Source organism: Fukomys damarensis, unplaced genomic scaffold (assembly GCF_012274545.1).
Source record: "Fukomys damarensis isolate Sample0158 unplaced genomic scaffold, DMR_v1.0_HiC HiC_scaffold_9, whole genome shotgun sequence".
Lineage (NCBI taxonomy): Eukaryota > Metazoa > Chordata > Mammalia > Rodentia > Bathyergidae > Fukomys > Fukomys damarensis.
The window spans coordinates 6,716,274-6,735,726 of NW_022900921.1; the positions used below are offsets into that span (position 1 = coordinate 6,716,274).

The 19,453-nt window shown below is 38.3% G+C and overlaps 1 long non-coding RNA gene across 6 annotated transcripts in view; it reads right to left on the reverse strand.

The window, feature by feature from the left end:
- Window positions 1–19,453, reverse strand: part of LOC104873147 — a 241,450-nt gene that overhangs the window by 115,572 nt on the left and 106,425 nt on the right. For 3 of the 6 annotated variants that reach the window (XR_004516371.1, XR_004516373.1, XR_004516365.1), the window contains exon 1: window positions 5,196–5,262. The exons of the other annotated variants lie outside the window; for them this stretch is intronic. This is a non-coding gene — a long non-coding RNA (uncharacterized LOC104873147). Of the gene's footprint in view, window positions 1–5,195; window positions 5,263–19,453 lie in introns of those variants that run through there. 6 annotated transcript variants of the gene reach the window in all.

Below are 19,453 nucleotides of genomic sequence, written 5' to 3' on the forward strand. Positions count from 1 at the left end.
ATGAACTGAGGTACCACTGTAGAAACCAAAAGAAAAAAAACTAATAGATACACTTCCATGAAAATGGGACAGAAGGAAGAAACAGTGAAATGAAAGAAAGAATGATATAAAAAACAATCTGAACCACAGAAAGAAAATAGGCTGAAAAAAGTAACAGAGCCTCTGGAACAAGTTATGTAGTTCTACAACAAATGACCTCATGCAAAGAGTCAAAGAAAAAAAAGGAAATTATGCAGAATAATTTATCTGACTGTTGTCAGTCAGTTGACTGTTTTTCTGCTCAATTCAGATGGAAATCATGAACTGGCAAAGCATAGCTCTGCTAGCAGTCTTGATGTCACCAGCTGATGCTGGATGCCAACAGCTGACCCAGCTGGTTGCTGGTCAGTGCCCAGCCACTGCCATCTGGTGCTACTTGTTCCAGAAGCTGAAGGTTGACTCTGCCAGGTGTTGACCTCTTCTGCCGATCTCTACTGGCTTCTGGTTTCTGGAGCTAGCTGTACTGTTTATTGCTGTTTCTTCTGAGACATTCATTCTGCCCACAGTTCTCAGGGTGAGAATATTGAGTAGATTTACAAGATCACTAGAGTCTACACTACCTAAGAAGTAAATCATGAGCAGATTTACAAGACTCCAAAAGTGAGCCTGAACTTGTAAAGGATTGCACTGCAGCACAGCGTGTTCAGTACACTAGAAGGAGCCCTCCTAGACTGACCCAAGAACTGTGCAGCTGCAGGCCCGTGATTGGTCCAATTGCAGATCTGTGATTGGTTCAACTTCTGAACTGCTGATTGGTCTAAGTGGGTGCAGGGTGCCAGAAGTGCTGCAGCTGTCATAATGGAGGTTCAGCGAGGATACAGAGGATACAGAAAGGACAACAGGAGCAGTTTGACTGAAAGCTGTCTTGTTTCTGGGGAAAATGGTGGCTCTAAAATCAGGGAATCTTCAGGAAGGTTAGTTGTACTCACCACAGCTAACTGGGGTTTGAGGAGCTTGGGGACATTAGCAATGGGCCCAGATCCCTCTTTCCCTGATCTGACCCGTGTGAGGGCGCCCCCTTCTTTCCCCAAACAAGTGACAGTGTTTGGCCATTGAGCTGCAGTCAGGCCTGACTGTCCTGGATAAGATTGGCCACTCAGTACTGTGAGGTCACAGAGGCACGGAGTCCTAGTCCACCAGAGGGAGAAGAATGAACGAATGGAAAGGAGGGGCAGGCTCAACAGCCACCAGCCAGGTCATGCCCCACTCTAGTGGGCACAGGAAAATAGAAACGTCAGGCACATCTTGTCTGTCTCATGATCATAGTGGAATAAAGCTATACATCAAAATAAGATAACAGCAACAGCTTTAAATACACAAAACTAGACAACACACCTCTAGATAATCCATGGGTCAAGGCAGACATCTCAGATATATTTAAAAATGCTGCTGAAATAAATGAAAATAAAAATACAACAAGTCAAAAAATCATATGACACAGTTACTGCAGATGGGGAAATATATAGCATTAAATGTACACATTAGAAAAGAACAAAACTCTTACAGCAATTACCTAAGCTCTGACTTCAAAAATCTGGAAAACAAAGCCAGCAGAAGGAAGGAAACAATAAAACCAACGAAACAAAAACCAGAAAAATACAGAAAAATCAGTGAATAAAGAGCTGTTTATTTGGAAAAATCAATGAAATTGGCAAACCTCTACCAAGATCTGCAAAGAGAAGAAAACATTACCAGTAATAGTAATATCACTGCGGCCTCTAAAGACAGAAAAAGACAAAAATGGAATACAATGAAAAACTGTGTACACACGACCAACTTAGATGAAATGAACCGATTTCTTTAAAGTAACACAACATACTCAATATACTATAAAAGAAATGCTGTAAAAAATGTGAATCCCTATAATCATGAAATTGCATTTATATTTCTAAAACTTCTAGTAAAGTCATCTCCAAGCCTAAATGGTTTCATAGAATATTTTTACCCAATGATTAAAAATAAGTAACTCTGACTACATCATTTCTTTTAAAGTAAAGAAGAAAAAAATGCTTCTCGATCCCTTTACAAAACTAGTATCACTTAAATTGGGCAGTGGCAATACAAGGAAAAGTACACATCAACATCCCTTACTTTCAAAAATCTAGCAATATGCGAAAAGACGTATGAACTATGACTACGTAAAGTTTACTCCTTGGATACAAGTCTGGATCCATGTTAAAAAAATCTGTCAATATAATTCGCTATATTAACAGACTGAAGATGAAAAATAGATGATGTGTCAACTGACACAGGAAAAAGCTTCTGACAGAATTAAAGACCTATGATTCAAAAACTAACTCTGAAATGTAGGAACAGAGAGAAACATCCTCAACTTTATAAAGAACATCTATAAAAAGTAAGTAAATCAAAACAAAAAAAACATCGTACCACTTACATATTCAAAAGGGAATAATAAAAGGCCAGCGCTTCTTCTCTAAGATCAGGAACAAGGCTAGGATGTACCACCACCCTGATTCAGCATAGTGCTGGATGTCTGACCAGTAAAGGAGATAAGAAAGAGAAATCATACAGATCAGATGGTGAGAAGTAAAACTGTATGTGTGGGTGATATAACTTCTTCAGAGAAAAATCAAGGACCCATAGAAAAGTATGTAACACATGAATGGATTGAGCAAGGTCATGGACATAACATAAAGACAGAAAAATAACTGATTACATTATACATTAGTAATGAGCACCTGTTCATCAGAATTTTTCAAATACAGTGATTAATAATGGATCAAAGCAAGTGAAGTTTTTAGATGAATATAATGAGACATTTATAGAATTATATACTGAAAGTTAAAAACTGTTGAAAGAAGCAAATATATAAATAGACACACTTTGTTTATCAATTAGAAAATGCAACATAGTAAAGAGGTCAATTGTCCCTCAAACCAGTGTATAGGTTTAATGAAATTCTTGTCAAAATCCCAGCAAGCTTTTCTGCAAATACAGGGAACTTCAAAAAACATGCAGAAGCACAAGTCAAGGAATTAAAAGAGATAACACCACTTCCCAAAGAAAAGCAGTAGGAGACATTAGTTTCCCTGACTTAAAGATTCGATATTTTGTATCACTCATCAAGCCCATACGGCACTGGTGAAGGTGTAATCATTTGATCCAAGGAAAGGAATAAAATTTAGAAAGATGAGCAACCAATTTTCACAGGTATGAAAGGTCTGAAAGTAACTTGTTAATAAGTGATGCTGGGGAAATGGCCATCCACAAGCAAAACAGAAAATAAATATGAACCTAACCTTCATAGCTCAAGAATTAAGTCAAAATGTTTCAGACTTAAATATAAAATGCACAGCACAAAAATGTTTTAAAAGGAAATAATATTTCACATCTAGTGCTAGACAAATAGTTCTTTGACACTAAAAGAGAATGTATACTCTTTTACAAGAAATGGATTTATTAATATTAATTTTTTTTTTGCTCTGTGAGACTTCTAAGAAGTGAAAAGGCAGGCTACATGTGGGAGAGAATATTTACAAAACACATATCTGACAAATGACTAATATCTGCAAAATATGAAGACTTCTTCAAGTACAACTGAAAAAATCAAGTATGTGTATTAGTAAACCGGCAAAGCACTCGAATAGATAGTCACAGATAAAAAGCTGACAAGTACACGAGAAGAAGGTTAAGTATCAACAGCCATTAGAGAACCACAAATTAAACCACAGTGCGGAGTTATGATCCACCCAGCATAAGAGTGATTAAAAAAAACCCGCAAAACCACCTAATACGTGTGATGATTTGGAAGGACTTCCCTTGATCACGTATTTGATAGGAAGGTAAAATGACATAATCATATGGGAAACAGTGTAGCCCTACGATAGCGGACCTTTTAAAGCTTCCAGTTCTGCAAACAGCCCGCTGCGGTACTTGGGCCACAGGTTTACCGCCGCTAGCTTAGTCGTTTCTCACAACATAAAATGTGGGGCTCGGGCTTTAGCTCAGTGAAACCACACCTGGCTCACAAGTCCAAGGTCCTGAGTCTGATCCATGATTAAAAAAAAAAAAGTAACTATCATTAACCTAGCAAATGTAATCCTAGGCAGTTACCTCAAAGAAATGAAAATATATAATCAGAAAAAAACTCATACACAAAAGTTTAGAGCAGTTTTCTCCACAGTTGTCCCAAACTGCAAACATTGCAGATCCTGTTACCAGGTGAATGGCTCATGGCTAAGTGAATTTTATTATAGGAAGTGTGGAACGCTACTCAGACGGGCAGAAAGATAAAGGAACGGCAGTGTCAATCCACGCGACAAACTGGATGGCTCTCCAGAGCTTACTTCTGGGGGGAAAATAAAGGAGTCCTGGTTGGCCTGGGAATGTGGCTCAGTGGTTCTGCTGCCTGCCTTGCAAGCGCAAGGTCTTGAGTTCGATCCCCGGTACGGGGGAGGGGGGTAGGGGGAGGACCCTGGAAAGGTCTATTGCACGATCCAATTTCTACATTTTCATTAGGATCAAATTGCAGAAATAAAAGATGGATTCATGGTTTCCAGGGATAACAAAGAGGGAGGAGATGGGAAACAGATGACAAGGGCCATATGGACCTTATAAAAGGGCAACATAATCCCGCAGCAATGAACATCTCTGCATCTCATCTGTGCCCGTGCCAACACTCAGGTGGGACGATCCATAGTTGTGGAAGCTGTTGCTATTAGAAAGAATTGAGTCAATGGTATATGAGATCTTTTCCCATTATTTCTACAAGTGTCTTGTACACCGATGATCATCTCAAGCTAATGGAAATATTCAGAAGCATAGAGTAGACGGAGGGGTGTATTTCTAAAGGGAAGTAAGTGAGCTCTGCATCAAACAGGGAACACTAGTATACCTCAAGAAATCCAGGGCACAAGGCCTACTCCACGAAGTGCTGATCTGTTACCAGGCACATCAGGTGGCTTCAGTTTTACTTGGGCTCTATTTGCTCTACTTCTGTATTCCTCCGATCCTCTGCAGTGCTCCTGCCTCCCAACCTACCTTCCCAACATCTGCTAGGCCCTGGCTACTCCTTCTCTTCTCAAAAGATGCTTTACAGTAGCTCCTTGAAGTGGGAGCGTTAACAACGGATGTTCACATCACTTTCTACAATAAAAACAGCACCACAAGCCCCAGACCTGGGCTCTAATACAAACCTGGTACTGCCTTGGGGAGCCATCTTGACGGGATGAGTTGATAGCAGTGAACCTCTCTTGCCCTTCATGTAGCGCGAGGATCCTCCCTGTCTCCTCTACTCCATAATGGGGTGCTTAGAAAATACGTAACAAGAGCCAGTGGCTTTACAAAGGGCGAGTGGGCTGTGCCCAAGTGCTGATGCTGTCATTACTCCAGGTAAGGGACATCTGCCTCGTGGAAGGAAGGTGCGAGTCTATCTCTAAGGGCCCACCTTCTCAGAAATGCGCCGCCCGTGTGGCGTGATTTCATAAAACCTCCGCCCAGTTTAACTACTTCTAAGATTATTCCTCAATACATTTCCAGTCTAATGGTTCATTTGCCACTACAGGGGGAGGCAGGATTGGAAATAGCAATTTGGAAGAAGAGAGCACCACGAAACCCAGTCGTTATTCCAGGGTCCTGCACACGAATCTCAGAATATGTGGACTTTGACTGGATATACTTATAATGGCGGGCTACTTATCTTAGCACCAGTAATACCAAAAACAATCTTAACGGTAGGAGGTCCAAACCCTAAGAAGGGAACTCTGCCCCGCATACAAAAATCCAAAGCAAGACTCTGTTTGTGTGCGCGCTTATCTTTCATCTGGGTAAAACTGCAAGTTAAACCAGAGATGATAAATTCAATGCCAGTGGACCTCTGCCTGCTGCTCTTGGCTCCTCAATGGGCCTACGTATGGGTAACTCACTGCTAATTAACTGTAACTCTCTGATGTTAATAACAAATGTCATCAAGAAGCAACCCATCGGTTGACCCTTGTTAGCTTGCCGTTAAAACTTTCAACAAATACCTCCATTTGCACAGCGTGATTTAGGATCCCTGAAGCACAAGGCATTCAGATGGGCAATGGCCGAAAGGCACAAGCATCAAGGGGCGGCTAAAAAGAGAGAGGTGAGCGTTCCTGCAAGGATCTGGGGTGACTTCCTAACATGACACAGGTCGTGCTTGATCTCTGTGCTGGAGACAATGTAGGCTTCTAGAGGGGAAGAGCATTCTGTTCAGAAAGCAAGAAATGTGAGGAAGCCTACAGGGGACAACAGTTGCCTGCTATGTCTGCTGCACTGGATCGTAAGAGGGGAAACAGTGGGCAATCTGAGCTAAATCTCAGAGAAGTGCCCAGCACATGAGGTCACAATGTGGGTGCTTGGAACATGTCCAGCATAAGAGGTGGGGAATGCTCCTTCAGAGACATGTCATCTTCAAAAGCAGAAAGGTTACCCCAGAAATGATTAACTCTTTACTTTTTATACAGAGAAAGACTACCATTTCGTTTTACAGATGGGGAAACCGAGGACCCGAAAGGTCAAGGCCCTTACAACTCATGGCCAGGCTGGAAGGCAGGAAGGGTTCTACCACTTACCGAGTAACAAATTCCTTCCTGAATCCCAGGACTCGGCCCTGAGGTACAAAAGAAGACAGAGATTCCTCTGCATCTGAATCCTAATTCCCCACACCCTTTACTGCCACTGACCTTTTCCATACCACTCAAGTCCCAGCTCAGATTAGCTACTTCTGGAGGCCCTCTCTGACCATCGTCTCCTAAATTCCCCACCATCAACCTTATTTTCCTTGCAGCGTGAATCACTCTTGAAAATCACTTTGCTCGTTTATCTATTTTCTCTTTTAGAAGATAAGCTTCATTATTTCTGTTTGCCAGAATCATATCTGCAGCACCAGAAATATTAAATGCAGGGAGACAAAGAGCAAGAGATGGGAGAGAATGTAGAGAGAGGAAATTTACAGGGAGGCGAATCCATGTGACCTGGGTCCATCCACAAACTCTGAGCAGCTCCCTGCAGCTCTGTGACAGGCAGTACAAAGAGGGATTTAGAAGGAGGATCACACCGGCACAGTGCAGGCTCTGCGCTCCACAAGATTATATTTCAGAGACAGTGACAAAATGCATCCAATTCATTACCTAGATAACAAAATCACAACTAGGATTAATTCAAAGAACGAGAGCTATACGCTGAGAGCATGTAAAAACAGTTGACCTTGTCAGAGAAGGTGTCATGGAAGAAGTGACATTTAATCCACAGACCTGAAGGTCGTTATGCGGAGTGCACGTGGTGAAGAGAAGGAAAAGCGTTTGAGAAGAAGGGAAAGGAGCGCGGCAGGGGAGAGTCCGTGCCCAGTTATGTCACCGGTGGAGATGAGACAATGCTTCATCCCAACAAGGCTTCCGGCCACAGAGGGAAAGGTAGGTTGATGGAATCAACTAATTACCAGTCTCTGGGCTAAAATTATTATTAGTCTCAGCATAAACACCAAATGGCTCATAACATTTTATCTGTCTACAGCAGATTTTTAATTGGCATGCTTTATGACACTAATATTTGTGCAGTAGCCAGTGGGTAGTTTTCAATTCAGTGTTTTTCTTCACTCATTTAAAGCAGCAAGGGAGGAAATCAGACTTGTTTTCCTTCCTGCTCCCCTGCGAATTTTTTTCTTCCTCTAGGAAATCACTGTCTTTTTTCATATTTTCATTAATTCACTTGGCAATTTAAAATTTTCTTAGACCATGATGTACAAAGTACATACAAGAACTGTGGGGAATTTTAGCTCTCAAGACATAGGTAAACTAAGATTGGGCGGTAATGTCTTCTCGTTTCCACTGAAAACAAGAGTCAATCTCTATGTACACTTCCCCAAACACAGGATGTTCCAGACCTTCTTGTGTTGGACCTGGATTTGGCTAGGATTTTCCTTTCTCTTTATACACGCAGCTGTCTATCAATTTGCTTAACTTTCACCTATGTTTCCGGTCAGAAATCTCCCAATATTGTTTTGATTGCACATGACAGAAAACCAAATTCTATGGAGCTGATACTTAGAAAGTAAATTTTTTGGCATTACATGACTAAATAGTCCTGGGGAATATCTGGCTTTCAAGAGTAGATTTTGAAAGGACAAACCAATGTCTCCAGGAGCCACATTATTTTTGCATGAATGGTACTGCCTTTCCTCCAGTATCTTTTAAAAAACCTAGTATATATTTACAGTACATAGAGTTTATAATCATCTTGGGAAGGGGATACACTTTTTGCTTTGTTTATTTCCTTCTTTTGGTTCATCTTCTGCATAAATGCCAATTTCTATTAACTTTTGGTTTCACATCTTCCAGGGGAAACCAGAATACCTTCCCAGGGAGATCTGTGAAGGGTTTATTTTTTATTGGCCTGTAGTACACCTCACTTGCGCTCTTCAACCTGTGGCTGTTCTCAGGGAACACAAGGCTGAGGTCAAGCAGTTCTAAGTGACAGGTCCATCTTTTTAACCCATGGCCATTTCTTTAGTCCTCTTTATTTCTACATTTATTTACACCAAAGTGTACTTGTAAAACGGTGTGCTCCATAAGCTAGGAAATTCATTTTGGCAAGCGAGACAGGGAAAGGAACAGGATCATAGAGACAGGAAAGACAGAAGTGGTAGAGACTCACTTGTGAAGAGTCCAGGCAGTAAGGATGCACTTATTAATGATTTTCTCTGCCTGAAGTATCAGAGGGACCATACACAATCATACTTCTGAAAGGGGAGATATGGCCTACAGCCAATGAAACTGGTTAGAAAGTCCTCTCATACATGATGATAAGCGAAGTAATGTCACTAACAAACACTACGTGCAACACATTATGCAGAGACCTTTACTAACATTTGCATATAAACCATAAAATAATATACTAATGTATAAATGCATAAAGAGAGACTTAAAGCTAAGTTATTTAGTCACACAGAAATAAGTGGTTATATGGAAATTGGAATCCACTGTGCTAAGAGATGAGAATAGTGTACAAAATCTAGAAAGTTACTGCCATTATAAAGGCATGCAGTACAGAGGAGACAGCAATCAATTAAGTATGCAGGTAAAGATGAGATTATGTAATTTCACAACTAAGAGGTACAAAGCGATATTAGAATAGAGTTTATAGGGCATCGAAAATAATTTACCTGGGCTGGGGATTTAGCTCGGTGGTGCCACTGCCTGCCTCACAAGCACAAGGTCCCAAGTTCAATCCTCGGTACCAAAAAAAAAAATTCATCTGGAAAAATTATGTTTTACATTAAGATGTTGGAGATAGGCCTAAAGCTAATGGTTTATGAGAGTCAAAGATATTGCAAAAAGCATACATAATGTGGTCAAATGTTCTGAGGCACAGGAAAAAAATGAAATGTCTGAGGATTTGATAGAAGGCCAAAGTGGTCAGGGTGCCAGGAAATAGCCTGATCAATAGCTAATCTGGTATGGACGAAAAGCCTAGATAGTATAATCAACCTTGAGTTTTGATCAACTTGCAGGGATGGTAAGTATTTTTTACTTTTATTCTTAGGCTAATAAAAAACAATTAGTGTATGAAAATGATTTAATTAAACTGCACTGCAGATCAGAAATGAAACTAACATACATTAGTACAATATTATACATTAATGGATTATTTTATGGTTTAAATGCAAACTAAGCATTCATTGAATAGACTAATGGACAGACTGCTGTCGCGTTAGAAGAAGAGATAAAGAAACTGATTCAAGAGTTTTAGGGATTAAAATCAGCAGCACGCAGCGATGCCATCAGGTGGGAGATTGTATGTAGGAGGATGAGGTAACAGAGGAAAGTGTCAGGGTGAACTCCCAGTTTGTGTAGTTATCTACAAATCTACAAATAGTAGGAAGGCAGTGCAGCAAGGTCAGTACTTCAGACGAGGAATGAGGGATGCAAGTGACACTGGAGGAGACGCGAGGGATGCAACCAAGATGAAAAAGGTAGGCTTAAACAGTGGCTTTGGTGAGCAGAGAATCAGGAGTAATTTGGTGAAGGTAAGGAGTGGGAGATAAGACTATGGGAAAAGAGCATGAGGATAAATTAAGCAAGGTGTCAGGAAGCAAGCTAAGGTATTTATACGTAATGCAGGAGCCATGAAAGTTTCAGTGATAAATGGATCCATCAGGTGACTAAGTCGGGGATATTCCTCGTTGCGGCAGATGATAAAAGAAGAACTGTAGAGCACCGTGAATTGGTTCGGAGGAGATGAGAGGGAGGAGGAGCAGCAGGAGACAACACCACATGTTCACAGCAGGAAAGAATTTGAAATAGGACAGTGAACACAGGGCAGAAATGTCAGATCCAAAGTCTAAACTAGCATGAATGTGGTACCCTGCTAGATATTATAAAATTTATAAAGAAATAAATGGTGACCCCGTGCCTAAAGGGGTTTATAAGTTAGGGGGAGTAAGATTGAGTTTCAGGTGTATAAGCTCAAAGGATAATACAGAATAGGAAGAAGCTACAGAATTTCAGAAGACAGAGGGACGACTCACTCTGAAAGGATCCAAGAAGACTTTATAGAGAATTCGGAGCGAATATAGAGAATTCAGTCTATGGTTTTAGCTCAGTAGACAGAGAAGAGGAACAGCATTTTCAGAGGTCCCCAACTCAAACTCTTGTGTCTGTAGAAGGATCTGTCTTACTATTTGCTTGAGATTTCATGGTAACAGCCTGATTCCCTGATATTGTTTTTGTCTCTCTATTTTCAGCCCTTATATACAGTGTCAACTGCACCTGCTGCCCTTTTCAGGGTAGTTAATTAAGACGGTAATCAGGCTGGGCTGAATTGTGAGCCCAAAGAGGCCCTGGGGGACACTTTGCCCCCTCTGTGCCTGTGATGCCCCTCATCCGTGTACTTTGTCAGTTTCACTGTTACATTCTCTGACAGATTTCAATCCTGACGTCAGTGCTCACATTCAAGTCAGTTTACAGTTAATCTTAGAGGCAGGCTCTCGCCAAACTTTATCACACAATTTCCCAAGATGCTAACACGTAATAAGCAGGGCATTTGTTTCATATATTATAGTTATGATTCTATCAGGAACCCAGTGAAGGATTTCTGACATTTTTATTCTCATAATTCTAAATAGCACATCCACTTATATTCATAGTTATGGGGCTGATGGCTTCTCTAGGAAATAAGTTGTAATTACTACTGTGCGTGTGTTTTTTTTAGAATTATAAGAACAAGATATTTCACTGTATGAAGGAGACTGAGAGGCTCTGTGATAACAACGCTCGTATGTGTTGAGCAGTCTCATAGTTCTTTAGCTATTCCTGTTTGTCCCACCATCATCATCATCATTTTGGATTTGAATGAACTGTATTTGAAAGGACAACATGACTGGCTTAAGATATTGTAGCCAATGGCACATGAACCTGAATCTCCTGATTCTTAGCTTGTTGCACTGAGTACTGTAGCAGGTGGTATACAAAGTATGAATCATCTCAGGGAGTTGTCAAAGTCAAATAGCATCAGAGTGTTTTAAGTCAACCGTATTTGAAGCACCCAGGTAATAGCAAATTTGTGAATGATCAGACTGGAGGGAGTAAGGAAGATCTACCCTCCAGAGTGAAGACATTAACACAAAACACAGCCCAAACTGCCATTATGGCAAAACGAACTTTATGTGTAGAATGGATATGGCTGATTGATAGACTGCCAGCTATGACAACTGACTTCCACCTGTGGAGCTCCTGTGCCCGCAAGCTCTAATCTTCCCCCTTCAGGGCTGGGGATTGAATCCAGGGCCCAGTGCATGCTAGTCAAGCTACCACTGACCTATACTGCAGCCCTCCTTCAGGGTTTGGATTTTTAACATTTTGCCTTTGTAAGAATTGTGACATTTTTCTTTCCTATATTCCTCTGTAAAGTACTCAAATTCTTAGGTGGTTACATAGGTCTGTGAAATTCATATTTATATCAGTGACCATGCTAGGCATATGATTTCAGTGAAGATGACATATGTGTAAATTGAGAAAGTCTGAAATACTAGTTGGGTCACAGGAGAGAGCTTTCCTGGGTGGCTGAGGTCACTACATAGGTTTCCTGGAAATGATGATGCTTTGGCTAAACTTTATCAGAATGAATAGCCCTTAACTAATGAAGATGTTCAAATACTGGTCTCCAAAGTGAGCTACATAAGACAATCCACTGGAAAATAGTAAAAATACTAAGTTTTGTTTTTGCTTATCATGTTCAGAACACCTTTGTAGACTAATATCTACGTAAAACTTGCAAGCTATAAATATGCATGTGTTAGGTACATTCTCCAAAAAATTTCATATGGAAATTGAGATCAAAAGAGTTTGAAAACAAGCATGAAAACAATTACCTTTTAAAAATAGTTACAAAGAGGTACTTACTGTTTTCAATTTCAGCTTTCTCTTTCCTAGTTTTACACTTGCCATATTTAACTTTAATTCACAGTGCTTTTTCTGGGTTCCCATTGAGGGAGCGTAGATATTTCCTTCCTTCTAATACATGCATTTGGTACCAGAAATACCCCTATGAGCTATATTTTTAGCTATGGAGGCATAGATCTTTTGCAAATAGGAAATGGGTCTAAACCACCTCCACAATACTTTAGTTTTTGATCGCATATATTTGTACAGCTTTTTAGTGGGTCCTCTGTGTATTATATCATTTTACTAGCTCAGCTTTGAAACCTTACCTACCTTAGGTCCTTTTTCTCTCCTTCAATGGTTTGGGCTGCCATATTACAGGAAAGACTGAGAAGTTTAAAACAACAGTAATTTAATTTTTGTAGTTCTGGGGACTGAAAGTCTGGGATGGGGGTTGAAAAGATATTTTCCTGGCATGCAGATAATGATCTGTGCCTCTGTGCTCACATGGCTGAGAAAGAGTAACGGCAGGCTCTCTACTGTCTGTTTTTATAATGTCACTAACTCCTCAATTAGAGTCTCACCTTCATGCCATTACCTAAACATTAATTATCTGAATTTGACAAACAAAATGATCAGTGAATTTATAGAAGACACTAATGAAACATTCATTCAATTAAACAAAATGATACAAAACATGAAAGACCAATTTAACAAAGTATTAGAGGCAATGAAAAGGTATCAAACAGAAATTTAGGAGACTAAAAATTCGACTAAAAGTTATTGCAGCAGAAGTGAACAATCCAAGAACAGAGTTTCCAATGTAGAAGAAAGGGCAAGGATTGGAGACCATTTACTCAGAATACCTTAAAAACAACAACAGAACATCAAAAATGGATTTAATAGCTACTAAGTGACCTAACCTAACATTGACTAGAATTTATAGAAAAAAGAAGACAATACAAATGCCATAAAAAGCTTGTCAAAAGAGATAATAACAGAAAACTTTCCAAATATGCAGAAAGAATTTAACATACAGATAAGTGATGCATAAACTTCTGATAACCACCATCCAAAATGAATCTGTTCATGACACAACAGAATCAAAATCACAGAAATCAAATACAAAGAATATTAAAAGCGGTTAGAGAATCACAATGAATGATTTATAAATTAAACCAATTGGAATTAGAGCTAACTGCTCAACATAAGCCTTCTAGGCTAGAAGAGCCTGGGTGAAGAATTACTAGTGGTGAAAGGAAAAAAACTCCCAACCCAGACTGATATATCCTCACTTTCAAAATTGATGGAGAAGATCTTTGCATAACAAAGAGCACGTGACGAAATCCAAGACCACCAAGCCAGACCTCCAAAAACTTTTTCAGGATATTCTGGAAAGAGACAATGAAGCCAACAATGCCAAAAAGTTTTAAGAGGGTGAATAAAATAGGTTGGGTGAGGAGTTAAACAGGAGGGAAAAGAGGGACTCAATAATAGGAAAATAATATAATGACAGGAATAAATCAGCCTGTTTCAGAAATATCGCTGAATGTGAATAGTCTAAATTTTCCAATAAAAAGAAACAGATGAGAATCATTCACAAACACAACCAATGATATGCTGCATACCTGGCACACAGTTAATCTTAAAAGAAATTCACAGACTAAAAATCAAAGGATGAAAAACAATACTCCAGGCTAGGTAGCTACAGTATTTTCAGACAAATCGGACCTTGTGTCAAACCTATTGAAAGAGACAAAGAAAGTCACTATATTTTGGTTACAGGAACAATTCAACAGGAAGAAATAACAAGTATAAACATATATGCACCAAACACTAGCACAGTCAACTTCATAAAACAAACATTAATGCTTATAAAAGATCAGGTAAATATGAATGTAATTATCAAAGGGGACCTAAATAGCTCACAAGTAACAAATGAACAGATCAACTAGACAAAAAAATTAACCACAAAATATCAGAGTTGAACCAAAACTTCAAACAAAAAAACCTTAAAAATTATCTATGTAACATTTCACCATCAACAACAGAATACACATTATTCTAAGCAACGCATGGAACTTTCTTCAATGTAGTCTACGTACCAGACTATAAAACATGTTTAAGTAAGTAAACAATCAAAATTATTGTATGTATGAAGTCACAGCACAATGAAACTAGAAATCAATGGGACCATAGTAATTATGAAACCACATGGAAATTAAACAATACCGTCTTGAATAATTAATAGGTCACAAAAGAAATCAAGAAAAATTTTGAAAAATCATAAATTCAAATGATATTGATGCCAGGGATTTAGGTCAGTGATTCCACTGCCTACCTCGCAAGCACAAGGACCTGAGTTCAATCCCCAGTACAAAAAAAATAAAAAAGGATATTGCCAGTCCAAAGTCAGAACCTAGAGGATATGATGAAAGCAATCTTAAGAGGGAAAGTTTACAGCTATGAATGACCAGATCAGGAAAATAGAGCGTATCCAAATACAAAACCTAATGATGCATCTCAGTGTTCAGGAAAACAAGAATAATCCATATTCAAAGCTAGTATAAGGAAACAAATTATAAATAGCATTGCAGAAATTAATAAAACACACCAAAGTATTACAAAGGAGCTGGTTCTTTCAAATAGTAAACAAAAAAGACAAACACTTAGGCAGCATTCCCAAAAAAAGAAAGAAAAAACATAATGATGGCCAGTAGAAATAAAAATGCAAAATAACAAAGGACACTGTTGAAATCTAAAAGATTATTTGTAACTACTTTGAAAATATGTACTGCAATAAATAGGAGAACTCACAATAAATGTATAGATTTCTACAGGTACTAAATGAATTACTAAAACTGAATAAAAAAGATATAAAAACCTAGAATAATTGAATAATAGGTAATGAAATTGAACGAGGAAGAAAATCTAATTTACCAGCTAAGAAAAGCCCAGGACTTAAGGAATTCAACACTGAATTCTAAAAGAACTTTGTGGAAGATTTAATGCCAATACTCCTCAAACTGTTTAAACAAAATGGAAAGGGATGGAGTCCTTCTTGGATGTTAGTATTATGCTAATCCCCAAAGCAGAGAAGGACAGACACACACACACACACACACACACACACACACAAACTATAGGTCAGTCTCTTTTGCAACATATATACAAAAGTCCTCAAGAAATATAGAATGTAATAAGTCATCAATATATGACCAAAAATATTATGACCAAGAAGCCATCATCCCAGGGATGCAAAGTTTGTCCAACATATGCAAATCAACAAATGTAATACATCACATAAGAGAAGCCGGAACAAAAATAACATGATCATCTCAATACACAAAAAACCTTTGACAAAATCCAGCAGAAGAACTTTATGTGAATCTAATAAAAATCATTTATAACTAATATGCTGTCAACATCATAACAAAGGGGCAAAAACAGAAAATTTTCCCTCTAAAATCAGGAACAAGACAAGGATGATCACTATCATCACTCCTGTTCAATGTTGTAGTCAAAACATTATCAATAGCAATCAGGCAACAGAAAGAAATAAAAATATATGCACAGGAAAGGCAAAGTCAAATAATCTTTGTTTGCAGGTGACATGCTTCTCTATATAAAAGAGACAAAAAATTCCAGCAAAACATTACAGAATTAACAACCAAATTCGTTAGCATAGCAGGACACAAAATCAGCACACAAAAATCAATAGTATTCTTCTATACCAAAAATTCACCAAAAACGAAATTAGAAAAATTCCACTGAAATACCATCAAGAAAACTGAAATACATAGAAATTAACCTAACCAAGGAAGAGAAGGACTTCTACAGTAAAAATTACAGTACTCCTAAAAAGGATATCAAGGACATCAGAAAACAGAAAGATAGCCCCTGTTCCAGCATAGGCAAAACCATTATAGTACAAATGGCAATACTTCCAAAACCCGATACAAAGATTTAACACAATCTCAGCCAAAATACCAATAGCATTCCTGATTGAACTAGAGAAAACAATATTTATATGAAACTAAAAGAGACCCAGAATGCCAAAAGCCATCATGGGTAACAAAAGCAAAGTAAGAGGCACAACAATCTCAGATATCAATTTATATTACAGAGCTATAGTGATAAAAACACCATGGTAGTGTCACAAAAACAGACACGTGGATCGACAGAATACAGCAGAGGATGCAGAAACTATCCCAGGCATATTCACCTATCTTTTAACAGCAGGCCCCAAAACAAGTGGAGGAAAATAGCCACTTTAACAAATAATGCTGGTAAAACCAGCTGTCCACATGCAGAGGATTGAATCTAGACCAGTATGTCTCACCATATACTCCACAAAAACCAAAACAGATCAAAGATCTTAATGTTAAAACAGAAACAATCTGCAGAAAGATAAAATAGGTAAAACTCTTGAATACACAGATATGGGCCAAGACTTTCTTAAGAGGACCCCAGTGCACAAGAAATAACAGTAAGAACCAACAAATGGGACCATACCAAATTAAAAAATGTTGGCACACCAAAGGAAAGAACCAAAAGAATAAAGAGACAAATGACAGAATGAAAAAAATTTTTGCCACCTCTTCCTCAAAGGACTAATATTGAAAATATATAAAGAACTCAAAAAAAATCGGGCCCATCTGTAAAGAAAAGACCCATTCAAAAAATGAATGAAGAAAAAGAAGTACCAATAGCCAATAAATACATAAAGAAATGCTCAAGATCTCTAGCTGTTAAATAAGTGTAAATTAAAACAATACCAAGATTCTATCTTACTCCAGAAAAAAGGGCTATTATCATGAAATCAAATGACAACAAATGCTAGCCAGGCTGTGGGGAAAAGGGAACCCTTTTAGACTGTTGGTGGGAGTGTGAACTAGTATAGCACTTAACAATCAGTATGGAGATTTCTCACAAAACTAAAAATAGAAATTCTGTTTGACCCAGCTATTTCCTTCTAAGTATCTTCTTAAAAGAATGAATGATATCACATTACAGTGAAACATGCACTCTCATATTTACAGCGGCACAGTTCACAATAGCTGAATCTTTTTTTTGAGGAGGGAAGTTTTATTATAGTTCACAGTTTTCAGAGGTTTCAGTCTATAGTAGGCTGGATGCAACAGCTGAAGGTTGAAGTGGCCTACATGTCCATCAACATATAAATCGATAAAGACAATGTGGTATTTCTACAATATGGAGTACTACCTTACCATAACAAAGGATATATCATGGAAAGGTACAAATTCCCAATGATGAATGTCATCATACTGTATACCTGACATGTACCAATAAACTCAATGAAAAGAAAAAAAAAGAAATAAAAATGGCATTAGCTATAGACAAGAACAGGGGAAAATAAAAACTGCAAATTTGCTAGGAGGAGGAGATTGTGTGTGATTTTTTAAAAAGTCTGTTATTTTAATAAATAGCTTTTTGCAAAAGAAAAAAAAGGATATGCTTGATTTATAGTTGGAAAACAGATATACCTTGAAACTATAATGTTAAGTGACATAAATCAGGCACACAAGCTTAAATATCATATGGTTTCTCATATAGCAATCCAAAACAGATATAAAGAGCAAAACAAAAACAAAACAGGTAATAGGGAATAGGGAGACAGACATTTGGCAAAAGGGAAGGAGACTGAGAGACAGAGGTAGGGGGTGGAACCAGGAGGGTAGGGGTGAACAAAGAACCGAGATGTGTTATGTACCTGTACCAACTCGCCGCAAAGAATGAAACCATTATGTACTGCAAATGTACTAATAAATAAAAGTAAGAAAAGCAAAACCCCCCACTTAATTATCTCTGAAAGGTGTCATTTCTAGAGGCCGTCATTTTGGGTTAGTGAATTAAAGTCATCACTTTGGAGGGAATGAGTGACACAATTTAGTCCACGGCAATTTGTAATATGATTGTGCTTTATACTTTGACGTTTACACTTAGGGCCATATCAAGCCATGTTACAATTTTGTGTGCTCATGTTTACAGTTTTGGTGCAGGCCAGGCAGCAAACGTCCTCCACCATAGAACCAGAACTCTGTTCAGGATTGTGCCTTCCCTGGACATAATAAATGTTAAAACTGTCCACCCTACGAGTCTGTATCAAATTACATTGATTTCAGCATGATACAGTGAAGGTCACAAAGCTGTGCGATCCTTATACATTTATTGCTCATGTGATTTACTCTATGCTCCTAAGCAACTTTTGTGGAAACACAGACTGAAGAGTTGAAGCCGAGCTTTAAATAATGAATTTGTTATTTCTCTCAAGAGACATTAAAGAAAAGCCGATTCACAGCACTCTTCTCCTTAACAAGTTTCCATGTAATACTGAACTCAATGTTTTTATACTCTGTGTAGCTTTTTCGCCTTTATTCCATACAACATGTCATTTTTGATGACATCTATCTTTCATCTCCTTTTTCTTAGCCTATTCCCCTGTTTCCGTATTATACAACTTCAAGATTCAATCTGAAAAGCAAGCTATTTTTTAGAGAGGGTTGCTATGAATTAAGGAGAGACTGTGACTATCTTTTTGGATTCCATTAGAGCTGCCAGTTCTTTTGCCTAATTCCAGAGTTAGCTTTTCAAAGTATGATACTAATGCAATAAAATCAATACTGTTTGATCTGCCAACAGCTCAGAGTTAATTAGGTACTAATTAAAAGAGTTTCTCGGTGCCTCATTTCACTGTGCAGACATGGGCAATTCAAGGGTTATTTTGTGTGTGAGATTCACAGGGAAGAAACCATACATTTAAAGTCGAGCAATATATATCCACTCCAAACACTGATGAAGAAGTGCTTGAAGAGGAAACAACTGGAGCATCATCAAACTCGAGATTTCCCACTCTGGAATGTATCTCTCTAGTGGTGCACAAGAAAATATACAAATCTCCAGGAAAGAAATAAAACAGAAACAGTGCGCATCCTACTGGAAAAGCAATTGTATTCAATAGCGAGTGACGGAAAATACCAAGTTTAGAGCAAAGCAATCACCAGTATAATTTTTTCAATAAGACAAAAATT